Source organism: Ranitomeya variabilis, chromosome 1 (genome assembly GCF_051348905.1).
Source record: "Ranitomeya variabilis isolate aRanVar5 chromosome 1, aRanVar5.hap1, whole genome shotgun sequence".
Lineage (NCBI taxonomy): Eukaryota > Metazoa > Chordata > Amphibia > Anura > Dendrobatidae > Ranitomeya > Ranitomeya variabilis.
The window spans coordinates 19,256,682-19,274,602 of NC_135232.1; positions in this window are offsets into that span (position 1 = coordinate 19,256,682).

Here is a 17,921-nt window from a genome sequence, read left to right on the forward strand (position 1 = left end):
ACAGCCCTGACAACAGCTCTGACCACAGCCACGACCACAGCATTGACCACAACTCTGGCCACAGTCCTGGCGACAGCTCTGACCACAGCTCTTACCACAGTTCTGACCACAGCTCTGACCACAGCTCTTACCACAGCTCTACCCACAGCTACGACCATAGCTTTGACCACTGTCCTGACCACAGTCCTGGCTACTGCTACGACCACAGTCCTATCCACAGCTCTGACCACAGCTCTAACCACAGCTCTGACCACAGTTATGACCACAGCTCTAACCACTGTCCTGACTACTGTCCTGGCTACAGCTATGACCACAGGTCTAACCACAGCCCAGACCACAGCTCTGACTCCAATTCTGACCAGTCTTGACCACAGCTCTGACCACAATCCTGACTACAGTCCTGACCACAGCTCTGACAACAGTCCTGACCACAGCTTCAAACACAGTCCTAACCACAGCTCTGAGGACAGCTCTAACCACAGACTGACCACATTCCTGACCACAGCTTGGACCACAGTCCTAACCATAGCTCTCACCACAGTCCTGACCACTGCCCTGACCACAGTCCTGAGTACAGCTCTGACCACAGCAATGACCACAGTCCTGACTACAGTCCTGACTACAGCTCTGACTATAGCCCTAAACAAAGCTATGACCACAGCTATGACCACAGTCCTAAACACAGTTCTAACCACAGCTCTGACCACAGTCCTGACCACAGCTCTAGCCACAGCTCTGACCACAGCTCTAACCACAGCCCTGACCACAGCTACAACCACAGCTCTGACCACTGTCCTGACCACAGTCCTGGCTACAGCTATGACCACAGTCCTGAACACAGCTCTGATCACAGCACTGACCACAATTATGACCACTGCTCTGACCACTGTCCTGACCATAGGTCTGACCACAGTCCTGGCTACAGCTACGACCACAGGTCTAACCACAGTCCTGACCACAGCTCTAACCACCACAGTCCTGACCACAGCTCTGACCACAGCTATGACCACAGCTACGACCACAGCTCTGACCACAGTCCTGGTTACAGCTCTGACCACAGCACTGACAGCAGCTCTGACCACAGCTACGACCACAGCATTGGCCACAACTTTGACCACAGTCCTGACGACAGCTCTGACCAGTCTTGTACACAGCTCAGACCACAGCTTTTACCACAGCTCTAACCACAGCTACGACGATAGCTCTGACCACAGTCCTGAACACATGCTCTGACTACAGCTCTGACCACAGTCCTAAACACAGCTCTGACCACAGCACTAACCACAGCTCTGACCACAGCTATGAACACAGCTCTGATCACTGTCCTGACCACAGTCCTGGCTACAGCTAAGACCACATGTCTAAACACAGCCCTGACCAAAGATCTAAACACTACAGTCCTGACCACAGCACTGACCACAGGACTGACGACAGCTACGACCACAACTCTGACCACAGTCCTAGCTACAGCTCTAACCACAGCACTGACAACAGCTTTGACCACAGCTACGGCCACAACATTGACCACAACACTGACCACAGTCCTGACCACAGCTCTTATCACAGTTCGGACCACAGCTCTGTGCACAGCCCTGACAAAAGTCCTAACTACAGCTCTGACCACAGCTCTGACCACAGTTCTGACCACAGCTCTGACCACAGCTGTGACCACAGCCATGACCACAGTCCTAACTAAAGCTCTGACCACAGTACTGACCACAGCTCTGACCACAGCTCTGACAACAATCCTGACTACAGTCCTGACCACAGCCCTGACATCAGTCTTGAACACAGCTCCAACCACAGTCCTGACCACAGCTCTAACCACCACAGTCCTGTCCACAGCTCTGACCACAGTCATGACCACAGGTCTGGCCACAGCTATGACCACAGCTCTGAACACAACTCTGACGACAGTCATGACCACAGCTCTGGCCACAGCTATGACCACAGCTCTGAACACTACTCTGACCACAGTCCTGAGTACAGCTCTGACCACAATCCTGAGTACAGCTCTGACAACAGGTCCCGATCACAGCTCTGCCCACAGTCCTGAACACAACACTGATCACAGTCCTGACCACAGCATTGACTACTGTCCTGACCACAATCCTGAATACAGTCCTGACCACAGCTACGACCACAGTCCTGACCACAGCTCTGACCACAGCACTAACCACATTTCTGACCACAGCTCTGACCACAGTCCTAAACACAGCCATGACCACATCTACGACTACAGTCCTAAACACATCTCTGACCAGAGCTCCGACCACAATCCTGACCACAGCTCTAACCATAGTTCTAACCACAGCTCTGACCACAGCTCTAAACACAGTCCTGACCACAGATACGACCACAGCTGTGACCACTGTCCTGACCACAGCTCTGACCACAGTCCTTGTTACAGCTACGACTACAGTCCTGAACACATGCTCTGACCACAGCTCAGACCAAAGTACTAAACACAGCTCTGACCACAGCTCTAACCACAGCTCTGACCACAGTACTGACCACAATCCTGACCACAGCTCTGGTCACAATCATGATCACAGTCCTGAGCACAATCCTGAACACAACTCTGGCCACAGTGCTAACCACAGTCCTGACCACTGCTTTAACCACAGCTCTAACCACAACTCTGACCACTGTCCTGACGACAGCTATGCCCACCGTCCTGGCTACAGCTACGACCACAGGTCTAACCACAGTCCTGACCACAGCTCTAACCACCACAGTCCTGACCACAGCTCTGACCACAGTCATAACCACAGCTCTGGCCACAGCAATGACCACAGCTCTGACCACAACTCTGACCACAGTCCTGAGTACAGCTCTGACCACACTCTGACCACAATCCTGAGTACAGCTCTGACCACAGGTCCCAATCACAGCTCTGACCACAACACTGATCACAGTCCTGACCACAGCTCTAACCACAGCATTGACTACTGTCCTGACCACAATCCTGAAAACATTCCTGACCACAGCTACGACCACAGTCCTGACCACAGCATTAACCACATTTCTGACCACAGCTCTGACCACAATTCTGATCACAGCTCTGACCACTGCTATAACCACAGCTATGACCACAGCTCTAACCAAAGTCCTGACCACTGCTCTAAGCACATCAATGACCACAGCTCTGATAACAATCCTGACCACAATCCTGACCACAACTCTGACCAAAATCCTAACTACAGCACTGACCACAGCTCTGATCACAGTCCTGAACACAGCTCTGACCACAGATCTGACCACAGCCATGACCTCAATCTTGACCACAGCTCTGACCACAATCCTGACCACAGTCCCGTTCACTGGTCTGACCAGAGTGCTGAGTACAGCTCTGATCACAGCACTGACCACAGCTCTGACAACAGCACTGACCACAGCTCTGACTACAGCACTGACCACAGCTCTGACTACAATTTTGACCAGTCTTGACAACAGCTCTGACCACAGCTCTGACAACAGTCCTGACCACAGCTTCAACCACAGTCCTGACTACAGCTTTGAGGACAGCTCTAACCACAGACTGACCACAGCTCTGACCACATTCCCGACCACAGCTCAGACCACAGCCCTAACCATAGCTCTCACCACATTCCTGACTACAGCTCTGACCACAGTCCTGACTACAGCCCTGACCACAGTCCTGAGTACAGCTCTGACCACAGCAATGACCACAGTCCTGACTACAGTCCTGACCACAGCTCTGACTAGTTTTAAACACAGTTATGACCACAGCTACGACCACAGTCCTAAACACAGCTCTAACCACAGCTCTGACCACAATCCTGACCACAGCTCTAACCACAGTTCTGACCACAGCTCTAACCACAGTCCTGAACACAGCTACGACCACAGCTCTGACCACTGTCCTGACCAGAGTCCTGAACACATGCTCTGACCACAGTCCTAAACACAGCTCTGACCACAGCTCTAACCACAGCTCAGACCACAGTTATGACCACTACTCTGACCACTGTCCTGACCACAGTCCTGGCTACAGCTACGAGCACAGGTCTAACCACAGTCCTAACCACAGCTCTAACCACCACATTCCTGACCACAGCTCTGACCACAGTCATGACCACAGCTATGACCACAGTCCTAAACACAGCTCTGACTACAACTCTAACCACAGCTCTGACCACTGCTACGACCACAGCTACGACCACAGCTCTGACCACAGTCCTGGCTACAGCTCTGATCACAGCACTGACAACAGCTCTGACCACAGCTCTTACTACAGTTCTGACCACAGCTCTGACCACAATCCTGACCACAGCTCGAACTACAGCTCTAACTACAGCTCTTACCACAGCTCTAACCACAGCTGCGACCATAACTTTGACTGCTGTCCTGACCACAGCTCTGACCACAGTCCTGGCTTCAGCTACGACCACAGTCCTGAACACATGCTCTGACCACAGCTCTGACCACAGTCCTAAACACAGCTCTGACCACAGCTCTAACCACAGCTCTGACCACTGTCCTGACCACAGTCCTGGCTAAAGCTACGACCACAGGCCTAACCACAACCCTGCCAACAACTCTAACCACCACAGTCCTGACCACAGTCCTAAACACAGCTCTGACCAAAACTCTAATCACAGCTCTGTCCACAGCTCTGACCACAGTCCTGACCACAGCTCTGACTACATCTCTGACCACAGTCCCAAACACAGCTCTGACAACAGTCCTGACCACAGCTCTCCCCACAGTCCTGACCACAATCCTGACTACAGCACTGACCACAGTCCTGAACACAGCTCTGACCACAGATATGACCACAGTCCTGACCATAACTCTGACCACAGTCCTGACCATAGCTCTGACCACAATCCTGACCACAGTCCTGACCAGAGCTCTGACCACAGTCCTGACCACAGCTCTGACCACAGCTCTAAACACAGCTCTGACCACAACTCTAACCAAAAGCTCTGACCACTGCTATGACCACAGCTCTGACCAAAGTCCTGGCTGCAGCTCTGACCACAGCCCTGACAACAGCTCTGACCACAGCTACGACCACAGCATTGACCACAACTCTGACCACAGTCCTGGCGACAGCTCTGACCACAGCTCTTACCACAGTTCTGACCACAGCTCTGACCACAGCTCTTACCACAGCTCTAACCACAGCTACGACCATAGCTTTGACCACTGTCCTGACCACAGTCCTGGCTACTGCTACGACCACAGTCCTGAATACATGCTTTGACCACAGCTCTGACCACAGTCCTATCCACAGCTCTGACCACAGCTCTAACCACAGCTCTGACCACAGCTATGACGACAGCTCTAACCACTGTCCTGACTACTGTCCTGGCTACAGCTACGACCACAGGTCTAACCACAGCCCAGACCACAGCTCTGACTACAATTCTGACCAGTCTTGACCACAGCTCTGACCACAATCCTGACTACAGTCCTGACCACAGCTCTGACAACAGTCCTGACCACAGCTTCAAACACAGTCCTGACCACAGCTCTGAGGACAGCTCTAACCACAGACTGACCACATTCCTGACCACAGCTTGGACCACAGTCCTAACCATAGCTCTCACCACAGTCCTGACTACAGCCCTGACCACAGTCCTGAGTACAGCTCTGACCACAGCAATGACCACAGTCCTGACTACAGTCCTGACTACAGCTCTGACTATAGCCCTAAACAAAGCTATGACCACAGCTATGACCACAGTCCTAAACACAGTTCTAACCACAGCTCTGACCACAGTCCTGACCACAGCTCTAGCCACAGCTCTGACCACAGCTCTAACCACAGCCCTGATCACAGCTACAACCACAGCTCTGACCACTGTCCTGACCACAGTCCTGGCTACAGCTATGACCACAGTCCTGAACACAGCTCTGATCACAGCTCTGACCACAATTATGACCACTGCTCTGACCACTGTCCTGACCACAGGTCTGACCACAGTCCTGGCTACAGCTACGACCACAGGTCTAACCACAGTCCTGACCACAGCTCTAACCACCACAGTCCTGACCACAGCTCTGACCACAGCTATGACCACAGCTACGACCACAGCTCTGACCACAGTCCTGGTTACAGCTCTGACCACAGCACTGACAGCAGCTCTGACCACAGCTACGACCACAGCATTAGCCACAACTCTGACCACAGTCCTGACGACAGCTCTGACCAGTCCTGTACACAGCTCTGACCACAGCTCTTACCACAGCTCTAACCACAGCTACGACGATAGCTCTGACCACAGTCCTGAACACTTGCTCTGACTACAGCTCTGACCACAGTCCTAAACACAGCTATGACCACATCTATGACTACAGTCCTAAACACATCTCTGACCAGAGCTCTGACCACAATCCTGACCACAGCTCTAACCATAGTTCTAACCACAGCTCTGACCACAGCTCTAAACACAGTCCTGACCACAGCTACGACCACAGCTCTGACCACTGTCCTGACCACAGCTCTGACCACAGTCCTTGTTACGACTACAGTCCTGAACACATGCTCTGACCACAGCTCAGACCAAAGTAGTAAACACAGCTCTGACCACAGCTCTAACCACAGCTCTGACCACAGTCCTGACCACAATCCTGACCACAGCACTGACCACAGCTCTGGTCACAATCATGATCACAGTCCTGAGCACAATCCTGAACACAACTCTGGCCACAGTGCTAACCACAGTCCTGACCACTGCTCTAACCACAGCTCTAACCACAACTCTGACCACTGTCCTGACGACAGCTATGCCCACAGTCCTGGCTACAGCTACGACCACAGGTCTAACCACAGTCCTGACCACAGCTCTAACCACCACAGTCCTGACCACAGCTCTGACCACAGTCATAACCACAGCTCTGGCCACAGCAATGACCACAGCTCTGACCACAACTCTGACCACAGTCCTGAGTACAGCTCTGACCACACTCTGACCACAATCCTGAGTACAGCTCTGACCACAGGTCCCGATCACAGCTCTGACCACAACACTGATCACAGTCCTGACCACAGCTCTGACCACAGCATTGACTACTGTCCTGACCACAATCCTGAAAACAGTCCTGACCACAGCTACGACCACAGTCCTGACCACAGCATTAACCACATTTCTGACCACAGCTCTGACCACAATTCTGATCACAGCTCTGACCACTGCTCTAACCACAGCAATGACCACAGCTCTGATAACAATCCTGACCACAACTCTGACCAAAATCCTAACTACAGCACTGACCACAGCTCTGATCACAGTCCTGAACACAGCTCTGACCACAGATCTGACCACAGCCATGACCTCAATCTTGACCACAGCTCTGACCAATATCCTGACTACAGTCCCGTTCACTGGTCTGACCAGAGTGCTGAGTACAGCTCTGATCACAGCACTGACCACAGCTCTGACAACAGCACTGACCACAGCTCTGACTACAGCACTGACCACAGCTCTGACTACAATTCTGACCAGTCTTGACAACAGCTCTGACCACAGCTCTGACAACAGTCCTGACCACAGCTTCAACCACAGTCCTGACTACAGCTTTGAGGACAGCTCTAACCAAAGACTGACCACATTCCTGACCACAGCTCGGACCACAGTCCTAACCATAGCTCCGACCACAGTCCTGACTACTGTTCTGACTACAGTCCTGACCATAGCCCTGAGCACAGTCCTGAGTACAGCTCTGACCACAGCAATGACCACAGTCCTGACTACAGTCCTGACCACAACTCTGACTACAGTCCTAAACACAGCTACGACTATAGTCCTAAACACAGCTCTGACCACAGCTCTGACCACAATACTGACCACAGCTCTGACCACAGCTCTAACCATAGTTCTAACCACTGCTCTAACCACAGTCCTGACCACAGCTATGATCACAGCTCTGACCCCTGTCCTGTCCACAGGTCTGACCACAATCCTGGCTACAGCTACGACCACAGTCCTGAGCACATGCTGTGACCACAGCTCTGACCACAGTCCTAAACACAGCTCTGACCTCAGCTCTAACCACAGCTCTGACCCCTGTCCTGACCACAGCTCTGACCACAGTCCTGGCAACAGCTATGACCACAGGTCTAACCACATTCCTGATCACAGCTCTAACCACCACAGTCCTGACCATGATCTGATGACAGTCCTAAACACAGCTCTGACCACAGCTCTGACCACAGCTCTGACCACGGCTCTAACCACAGCTCTGACCACAGTCCTGAATACTGCTCTGACCACAGCTACAACCACAGCATGGACCACATTTCTGACCACAGTCCTGACGACAGCTCTGACCACAGTCCTGATCACAGTTCTGATCATAGTCCTGAACACAGCAACACACAACAAGATCTATGAAAAATCTGCAATATATGCAATAAAATAAATCCTGAATTTTCTATGCACACAGTTCTCAAGCCAAGCAAGTCAGTGCTGTCAATCACAAGTGAGGGAGGCGAAGCATGCAAAGCCAGTGGGCAGAAAGATGCGCTGAGCCTTTGACCACACCCAGGGTGCACATGCGCACTGCTTAGCATATTTGACTAAACTTCAGTTTCTGCAGATCGGACGTAGCGATTATGTCACTAAGGGCGAGATTCTTATAGTGGCGCTATCCCCTACCAGGTGATGTGTTTAGTCTATACCGTCCATTTGGGCTGTCACTCTCCTTTATCACAGACTCTTCACTGGTGATGACGTGCTTTACATCACTCCAGCTGACGCCTGGCATTGTGCACTTCCCTCCATCCCCTGACGCAGTGTCATCGGTTTCGCCGGCTTCCTCCCTGAGATCTGATTTATTTTCTTCTGTTTTGACAGCTGTGGTAATACTATCTTTATACATCCACGTTTTCCAACTGTGAAATTACTGGCAGGACTCAGACTGACAGGTTAAGTTGGATTTGGGGTAATTGGTGCTTTTCATGCAGGATTCGGCGCTCGGCTCAGAGACGTCGGCGGCGTGTTTAGCCGTCACTCTGGAGAATGGAAAGATTATTACAGGGAGATAAGGAGAGGGCTGCGCTGTGATCGCTGCTCCTGCTGCCACCTGAGATTAAACTGCGTCTATTTCCTTCTCCGTACAGAATAATTTACTGCGCTCTAATTATCCTGCGCATCAGATTCTCGCCAATAATACGTCTGAGCCGCAAATTCAACAGAAGCTGGAAGTCTCAATTATCATTTTGGAAAATGACACTTTCAGTAATATATATGTACTGTATATGCGTGTGTGCGTGTATCTATCTATATCTATGTGTATTTGCAGGGCCCCGCCTCCATCACTGGTGATTGACAGCTCTGGCTTGTCTAACCTTCCTCTGCGGACAGTGATTTTTTAAAGGGAATCTGTCACCCCAAAATTCGAGAATGAGCTGCGGCCACCGGCATCAGGGGCTTATCTAAAGCATTATGTAATGCTGTAGATAAGCCCCCGATGTATCCTGAAAGATAAGAAAAACGAGTTAGATTATACTCACCCAGGGGAGGTCCCGCTTCGCTTCTGGTCCGATGGGTGTCGCGGACCAGGTCCGGCGCCTCCCATCTTCATGCGATGACGTCCTCTTTTCTTCCTGCCTTGGCTGCTGGGCAGGCGTACTTTGTCTGCCCTGTTGAGGGCAGAGCAAAGTACTGCAGTGCGCAGGTGCCGGGCCACAGACGTAAAGATCACTGGCTTTGGATATCGGTGGTGTCCTCGCATGGCACTAAGCTTTATTCCTCTCCTTTCTAAGTTCCCCCCAGACAGTACTCATGGGACATGGGAGGTATCTTGCATAGAGAGAGACGTGTTTGTCTCGTATTTTTGGCTCTCCTTTAGTCTGTGGATGGCAGTGACGATGGATCTGTCCACTGAGCGGAGTCGTCTTTACATAATGTATCTCTCTGAAATCTGCAACAGAAGTGGCGATCGCCGGAGCGTGGACTCCTCTCTGTGACCGCAGTCATCACCTCACCCTGACGTGCGCTACATTTTATCAATCACTTTGTGGTGGGTTATAAAGGATCCCAGAGATGTGAGTCGCATCGGCGGATGATTGGGGACATTGAGTTATCAGAGCCACTCTGCTCCCTCCTGGCTGATGATTTGGAGAGATACATGATGGGATGTGACACGACATCCTCGCCTCGTCTTCTCCAAATCTTCACTTATGGTGTCAGTAGAAACATTGCGCGAAGGTCGTTGTTCCTGCCGCACGGATTAATAGCTGAGAGTGAAGGATGAGATCGTCAGACTGACAGCTGTCGCAGAGGTCATGTCCTGCTCCCATCAAACCCAGTGACTCACCAGCCAGCAGTTAAAAACCCATGATCAGGGGGAGCAAGGTGAATCTGGGGGGCAGACTACACCGGTGCAGCACTCTACGGGTGATAGGAAGGTCTCTGTTACTGGAGCGGCCCCCCAAACGCAGGGCAGCGGGGTACTCGGTACCGGGTCTCTCTCTCGGTTCTGGGGATGTTACGGTGGCCTGACCCGGTCCGTGGCCCTGCTAAGGGGCGCCCAATTAAAGATGTAGGTGCAGGTGTAGGTGGCAGTAAATGACGAGGACACAGGGTTGCAGTCTCTTTACCTCTTTACTGAAGGCTTCGGCATCCGCAATCCAGAGCACTGCTAACAGGGCTGGCTGAGACCGGCCGGTCCGAAGGCACCTCCAGAGTTCCCTTTGCAGGTGGAAATCAGTAGCCTTCCTACCAGCACCTGTGTGTTGTAGTACCTCCCTGCTGAGCACCACGGGATAGTCCTCACAACTGTCGTGTATGTTTCTGTTCTTTCTCTCCGTCCCCCAGATGATATGGATAGGACGCACCCATATGACGGGGTAGGCCTGGAGTTATTTATAGGGACCCTAGAGACGCCCCTCTCCCACAGTTGCCTCCGTTGTCTTCGCTAGGTGTAAAAGATGAGACAGCCAACCTAGAGTTAACTGCCCTGCCGTAGTTCAAAGTAATGCGTAGAGCCTATTACTTCCTCGGTGCTCCGGCCACCGGCTACGCGCCTCAGAAGGATGTTGCTAATCTTAGGGCACGACTCCTTCTGGTTCTATCGCCTTTGTGCTGTGATCCGTGCAGCGCCCCAGAGTCCTGGTCGTTGCAGTACTGTGGCTCCGCCACTATGGGGAGCTATGGTGCGTCCGATGGCACTGAAGGAGTTCATCTGATCAGGTATCACAGACACCAATACATTTCACAGCCGGGCCTCCGGGGGGAGCTAAGGGTGCTATTCATTAGGCCACTCCCCACCATAGTGGGTAAACTGGGGGTCAGGCAGGAAGTTAGATCAGAAAGCTGACTGGGTTGGAACCAGGCAACACCTTGTGGCAGAGGGTGTTGTAGGGGAAGATACAGTAGGGTCTCTGTCAGGGGTGGGATCCTGACAGAGGCTTGGCAACGAGAACGAACGTAACGGGACCGTGCCTGCTCCGGGTAGCGGCGGTGCCCAAGAAAGGATTAGAAGAGAGATAGATTGTGCTGAGTGAGAAACGGGATCACGCAAAGGAGAAATACCAGTAGGAGTCGTGCTGTAAGACCGAAGCAACACCCTACTGAGGCGCACTACCGGTGGCCGGAACGCCGAGGGAGTAGAATAACATTCAGCTTCAAGCAATACTCCAAACAGCGGCAGGACAGTCAGTCTCAGGCGGGCTGTCTAACTCAAATCACCTATGAAGTCTTGGGAGGCAATTGTGGGAGAGGGGCGTCTCTAGGGTCCCGGAAGAACTCCAGGCCTACCCGTCAAACGGGTGCCGTTCCTACCCGAACCTCAGGGAGGGACGGAGGATTAGCAGAACATCATCTAGTCGAGTTGTGAGGGAACTTTAGAAACAGACACAACAGTTGTGGGGTACTTTCCGTAAGCACAGCAGGGAAGGACTACAACACATAGCGCTAGGGGGAAGGCACAGATTTCCTCCTGTGAAGAGAACTCTGGAAGTGTCATTGGACCGGCCGGACTTGCGCAGCCTGGTGAGCCATATTCTAGACTGAGGACCCAGAGATCTTCAGTAAAGAGGTAAAGAGACTGCAACCTGGTGTCCTTGTTATTTATCGCGACCTGCACCCCACAACTGCACCGTTACAACACCACTTATTGCACCGGACGTCCCCCACTGACAGACAGGGCCACGGACCGGGTCTAGCCACCGTGACAACCCCAGGACTGAGACTCAGAGGCCCGGCTCCGGGTACCCCTCGGCCCTGTGGCGGTGTGGGGGCGCTCCAACTTGGCGTCACGAACAGGATCTACTTAAGCCTGAAGAATCAGGTCATGTGTGCCTTGGAACTGTGATTTATCGTGCTTGGACTGTGCTTTATTACAAGGACTGTGTGTTGCCACTTGCCGCCAGAAGTTCCCGCCAAAACCGCCGCCATTACAGCGCTAAGGAGAGCGCAGGAGAAGAAGAAGGGCGTGGAAGTGGGCGTGAACAAGCTGAAGAGCGCGAAAGACAATGGCCGCCCAGTCTAAATATCTCGGCCCCTTGAGGACGTGTCCGTCAGCAGCCGAGATCCGCCTCCTGATCCTTAATGGTGGGCAGAGACAACGAAAACGAAACCGCCCACGAAGGAGAGAGCGGGAAAAGGACCAGGAAGAAGAAGCGAGCAACATGGAGGACGCCATGGCCAGCCGCCCGGAGCCCGAGCGTGGGGTTGGAGCCGAGGACTCCCCCAGCTACCCGGAGAGGCACCGCAGCCAGACCTCCACAGTTGACGCTGACCTCCTGCAGACCGGAGCGGACGAGCTGATCCACCAACCCCGGCGGATGCAGCTGAGCACTGAGGCCGGGTGGAAGAAGACCATCATCGGGAGCCTCGCCAGACGTCTGTCGGCAGCCTCGTCTGGTCCGGAGCAAGAAAGAAGTTCCAGCGCTCCGAAGCCAGAAAACAAGGCCCTGCCGGAAAGCGAGGTGCTGCAAGCAGAGATGACAACGTCGCAGCACAAGGCCCTGCAACCAGCGTTCCAGACCCCAGCGCAGACGGAGCAGACCGGCACCGGAGGGACCGCATCTGAAGCAGGTATGAAGGACGACCCTGCCCTGATGACTGACACCACTCCAGTGACTGCTGGTGCCACAGCTGCTGACTCCGTTCCAGTGACTGATCTTGCAGCCGCCGCTACCTTTGCTGCAGCAAATGCCCCTACTCAAGCTGCGCAGACCTCCATCGCTGCGCATGATTTAACCGTACATGAAAGACGGAGTAACGGCGTTTGTCCAGCACTGGGTGTAACCCTGGACCTCACTTTTCCCAGGCCAGGAAGGGTTAAGTGCCAGGTGCAGCCCTGGAAGCCGTCCAACTAAGCCTCGGAAACCTGAAACTGTAAATAGTTAACTGTTTATTTCCTTGCTGTTTTGCTGCTAAAACCCGTCCTGGGTTAACTCTTAAAAGGATCCCTTTGTTTACCCGGGATCCCTATTGCTTTTTATTTTTGCTTTCACTTTCATTTTTGCTTTTTTGTTCCACAATGTTATAAAAACTGCTGAATCATGAACAATGCATGATACAAACTGCTTGTAAATAGTTTGCACCTTCTTAAAGGAGCTATCTACTGGTTCTATATGAAGAAAGGACACTTTGCGAAGATATTGTTTTTTGAAAACATCACTGGAGTCCTTATTGCAAACAGACTTGCAGCTTGAGGAGTTGCACTACCTCATAGAGACTTGGTCCCCTCTTAAAGGGGATGTTCACTGATGGTACTTAGAGAATGATGTTGCTCTAAAAAGAAAGTTAATGATGCTGCTGATATGTACAAGTTGTATGTAACTAAATTGTTGAAAGAAAGAAGTGTTTAATAATGTGTTCTGAGATAAAGTAATTATTGGAAAGATGCAGTAGACCCGTAGGGGTAGACATAGTGTCCTGCATAGTTGTTAGCAAGAAAGTAAAGATAGAAGTTAATGCTCTAAGAAAATGTTTGGTAATGTTGATAGAAAATGGGGATAGAAGGTAAACCCTGAGTCCTCCGTAGAAAACTAGTTTATTGTAAAGAAAGAGTTTAATAATGTGTTACAAAGGACAGAAAGTGAACCCGCAGGGGTTAGTTAGTGAGTCCTTTTAGGAGTCATGTAGAGATGGCTCAGTGCTCTTAAATTGAAAGAACGTTAGGATCTATACTGTGTATAGAAGTTGAAAAGGCAGTAGGCCCTGGCTGAACGGGGCGGTCCTGTAACAGAAAGGAGAGGCAGTAGGTCTGGTGCCGATAGGACAGGCGGTCCTGCAGATTTAAAGAAGGAGAATGAAAAAGTTAATTTACCTTATAATGTGATTATAGGAAGGCCTTTACTGGATACAGAGTGTATGTCCTTAAAGGCAATGTTAAAGTATTGTTCAGCGATTTTTGCACTTAGTAAAATACCCGGTTGGGTAACAGGAGTTATTTATAGCCTGTAATTTATAATGTTTAATGTGTAACCATGTTTTTGTAACGTTCAAGTGTCCTCACCTCCCATAAAGGGAAGCTTGTTCAAGTATACGTATTGTTATTTGCACTCAACAAAAATTGTATGTCTTTTTGCTAAACTTGTATTGTTGTTTTCTTCCCAGTCCCGGAGTACTGTGTTTAACCAGGGGGGAGTGCAGCGCTCCAGAGTCCTGGTCGTTGCAGTACTGTGGCTCCGCCACTATGGGGAGCTATGGTGCGTCTGATGGCACTGAAGGAGTTCATCTGATCAGGTATCACAGACACCAATACATTTCACAGTCGGGCCTCCGGGGGGAGCTAAGGGTGCTATTCATTAGGCCACTCCCCACCATAGTGGGTAAACTGGGGGTCAGGCAGGAAGTTAGATCAGAAAGCTGACTGGGTTGGAACCAGGCAACACCTTGTGGCAGAGGGTGTTGTAGGGGAAGATACAGTAGGGTCTCTGTCAGGGGTGGGATCCTGACAGAGGCTTGGCAACTAGAACGAACGTAACGGGACCGTGCCTGCTCCGGGTAGCGGCGGTGCCCAAGAAAGGATTAGAAGAGAGATAGATTGTGCTGAGTGAGAAACGGGATCACGCAAAGGAGAAATACCAGTAGGAGTCGTGCTGTAAGACCGAAGCAACATCCTACTGAGGCGCACTACCGGTGGCCGGAACGCCGAGGGAGTAGAATAACATTCAGCTTCAAGCAATACTCCAAACAGCGGCAGGACAGTCAGTCTCAGGCGGGCTGTCTAACTCAAATCACCTATGAAGTCTTGGGAGGCAATTGTGGGAGAGGGGCGTCTCTAGGGTCCCGGAAGAACTCCAGGCCTACCCGTCAAACGGGTGCCGTTCCTACCCGAACCTCAGGGAGGGACGGAGGATTAGCAGAACATCATCTAGTCGAGTTGTGAGGGAACTTTAGAAACAGACACAACAGTTGTGGGGTACTTTCCGTAAGCACAGCAGGGAAGGACTACAACACATAGCGCTAGGGGGAAGGCACAGATTTCCTCCTGTGAAGAGAACTCTGGAAGTGTCATTGGACCGGCCGGACTTGCGCAGCCTGGTGAGCCGTATTCTGGACTGAGGACCCAGAGATCTTCAGTAAAGAGGTAAAGAGACTGCAACCTGGTGTCCTTGTTATTTATCGCGACCTGCACCCCACAACTGCACCGTTACAACACCACTTATTGCACCGGACGTCCCCCACTGACAGACAGGGCCACGAACCGGGTCTAGCCACCGTGACAACCCCAGGACTGAGACTCAGAGGCCCGGCTCCGGGTACCCCTCGGCCCTGTGGTTGTGTGGGGGCGCTCCAACTCGTTTCTCACTTCTCCACAATATACTTCGCTTCGTGTCCTTTCTATGGAGTCTGCCGCTATATCATACAGGCATGGCTCCGTAACGATCTGTCCTTTTGCTAGGCCGCTGTCAGGATCCCACCCCTGACAGGTCCTCACCTGAACTCTCCCGGGCTGCTTTCTGCCTAACTTCCTATCCAACCCCCAGTTTTACCCAAGTGTGAGGAGTGGCCTAGTACATAGAACCGCTCCCCCTGGTGGCCGGAGTGTGAAGTGTCATGTGTGACTGTGATACCTGGTCAGGTGAACTCCTTTGGTGCCATCAGACGAACCATTACTCCCCTTAGCGGTGGAGCGACAGTACTGCAACGACCAGGACTCTGGGGCACTGCACTCCCCCCGTTAAATCCAGTACTCCCGGACTGGGAAAGAAGAACAACAATACATGTTAGCAAAAGACTTACAAAATTTTGAAATGCTGTAAACAAGTAAACGCTATGAACAAGTAAATATAACAGTGCTTCCTTTATGGGAGGTGAGGACACTTGAACGTTGCGAAAGTTTTGGTCATGCACAGTTCATGACTCCCAGTTCAGTGGGTGCAAACTTGAAACAGCAGGGATCCCGGGTAAACAAAGGGATCCCTTTTGAAAGTTTTGGAGCAATTCACTGTCCATTACTCCATTGTCCATTTTTAAACCTGTAACAAAGATATTTACACAAACATTTTCAACCAAATAGCAGTTATCGTTAATATTTCCAAGTTTTGTAGCGAAGTGGAGTTTGATTCTTGGTGCTACGTGTAGACCTCCACAGTACAGGGGTTGCTATTGGCCTACCAGGGCCCGCTGCGCTCGCTATCGCTTGTGTAGTGCACTGTCTTCTAGCTACAATTCTAGTGAGTCTGGGTAGTACTGGCAGGCTGGAGCTCTCAGGGCTGCTGTTACTAATGGTGGGTATGGCAGATTCACCGATAGCAGAGGGAGGACTTGCCGGTTCAGTTGTTGGCATGGCATCCTCTGGTGGGGCCTGCTGTGATTGCGGTTCTGGATGATCTGGCACCACATCTAGTTCTGGCGGTTTCATTTGATGAAACGTTAGGACAGGTACCACGATGGCCTGATTTATTTGAGTCCAAGACTGGGGAAAATCGCCAAGAACAGTGTGTATCATCTTCTCCTCTTCTACAGGTGGAGAGGTTCCTGGATCTGTTCCCCTCTCTCTCAACTTATCAGGACATATTTTAAGGTGGTCTCTGGATATTGCTGTTGAGGTTTCCCCTCCATCTTTGCTGATGAGACAGACCTTCATATTGTCGAAATCGGATGGCAGGATGGTATACGGTTCTGCTTCCCATTGGTCGTCAAGCTTGTGTAGTCTCCTCTTCCGTTTGAGTACTTGCTCACCGGGTGACAAGGGAATCGCGGGAGCATGCTGGTTGTAGTCCCTTTCTTGTTTTTGTCTGGCTTGGGCGAGACTTCTTTCCACGCATTCCTGTATTTTGCGGTACCTTTGCTGCCTTTCTGTAACCCAATCCGCATCTGGCGAGGTATCTTCGGGGGTCAGGACCCCCATGTCCAGATCAACAGGTAACTTGCTAGATCTTCCTTGCATCAGGTACGCTGGAGTGCAGTTGGTGGAATTCACTGGGATGTGGTTGTACATATCTACCAAGACTGGCAACTTTGTGGGCCACAAGTTCCGTTCCTCCACAGGTAAGGTCTTCAGTAAGTCGATCACCACCTGGTTCATCTTCTCACACATCCCGTTGGTTTGTGGATGGTACGGTGTGGTTCTGATCTTCTTACACCCGTACAGGTTGCAGAACTCCTGGAACACCTCCGTTTCAAATGCTGGCCCCTGATCGGTCAGTACCTTCTCCGGGTACCCATGGGGTCTACAGAAGTACTGCTAGAAGGTTTTGGCGGCCGTCCTGGCCGTTAGATCTTTGACCGGCACAACTACCAGGAATCTGGAGTAGTGATCCACGATGGTGAGAGCGTAGATATAGCCTGACCGGCTAGGTGTTAGCTTCACGTGATCTAGCGCGACCAGTTCGAGCGGCCGTTTGGTGATGATGGGCTGCATGGGAGCCCATTGGCTGTCACGGTCCTTCCTGCGTAGACTACATGGGCCACACTCTCGACACCACTTCTCGATGGCTTTCTTCATGCCAATCCAGTACAACCTCCCACGGAGTAGTCTCT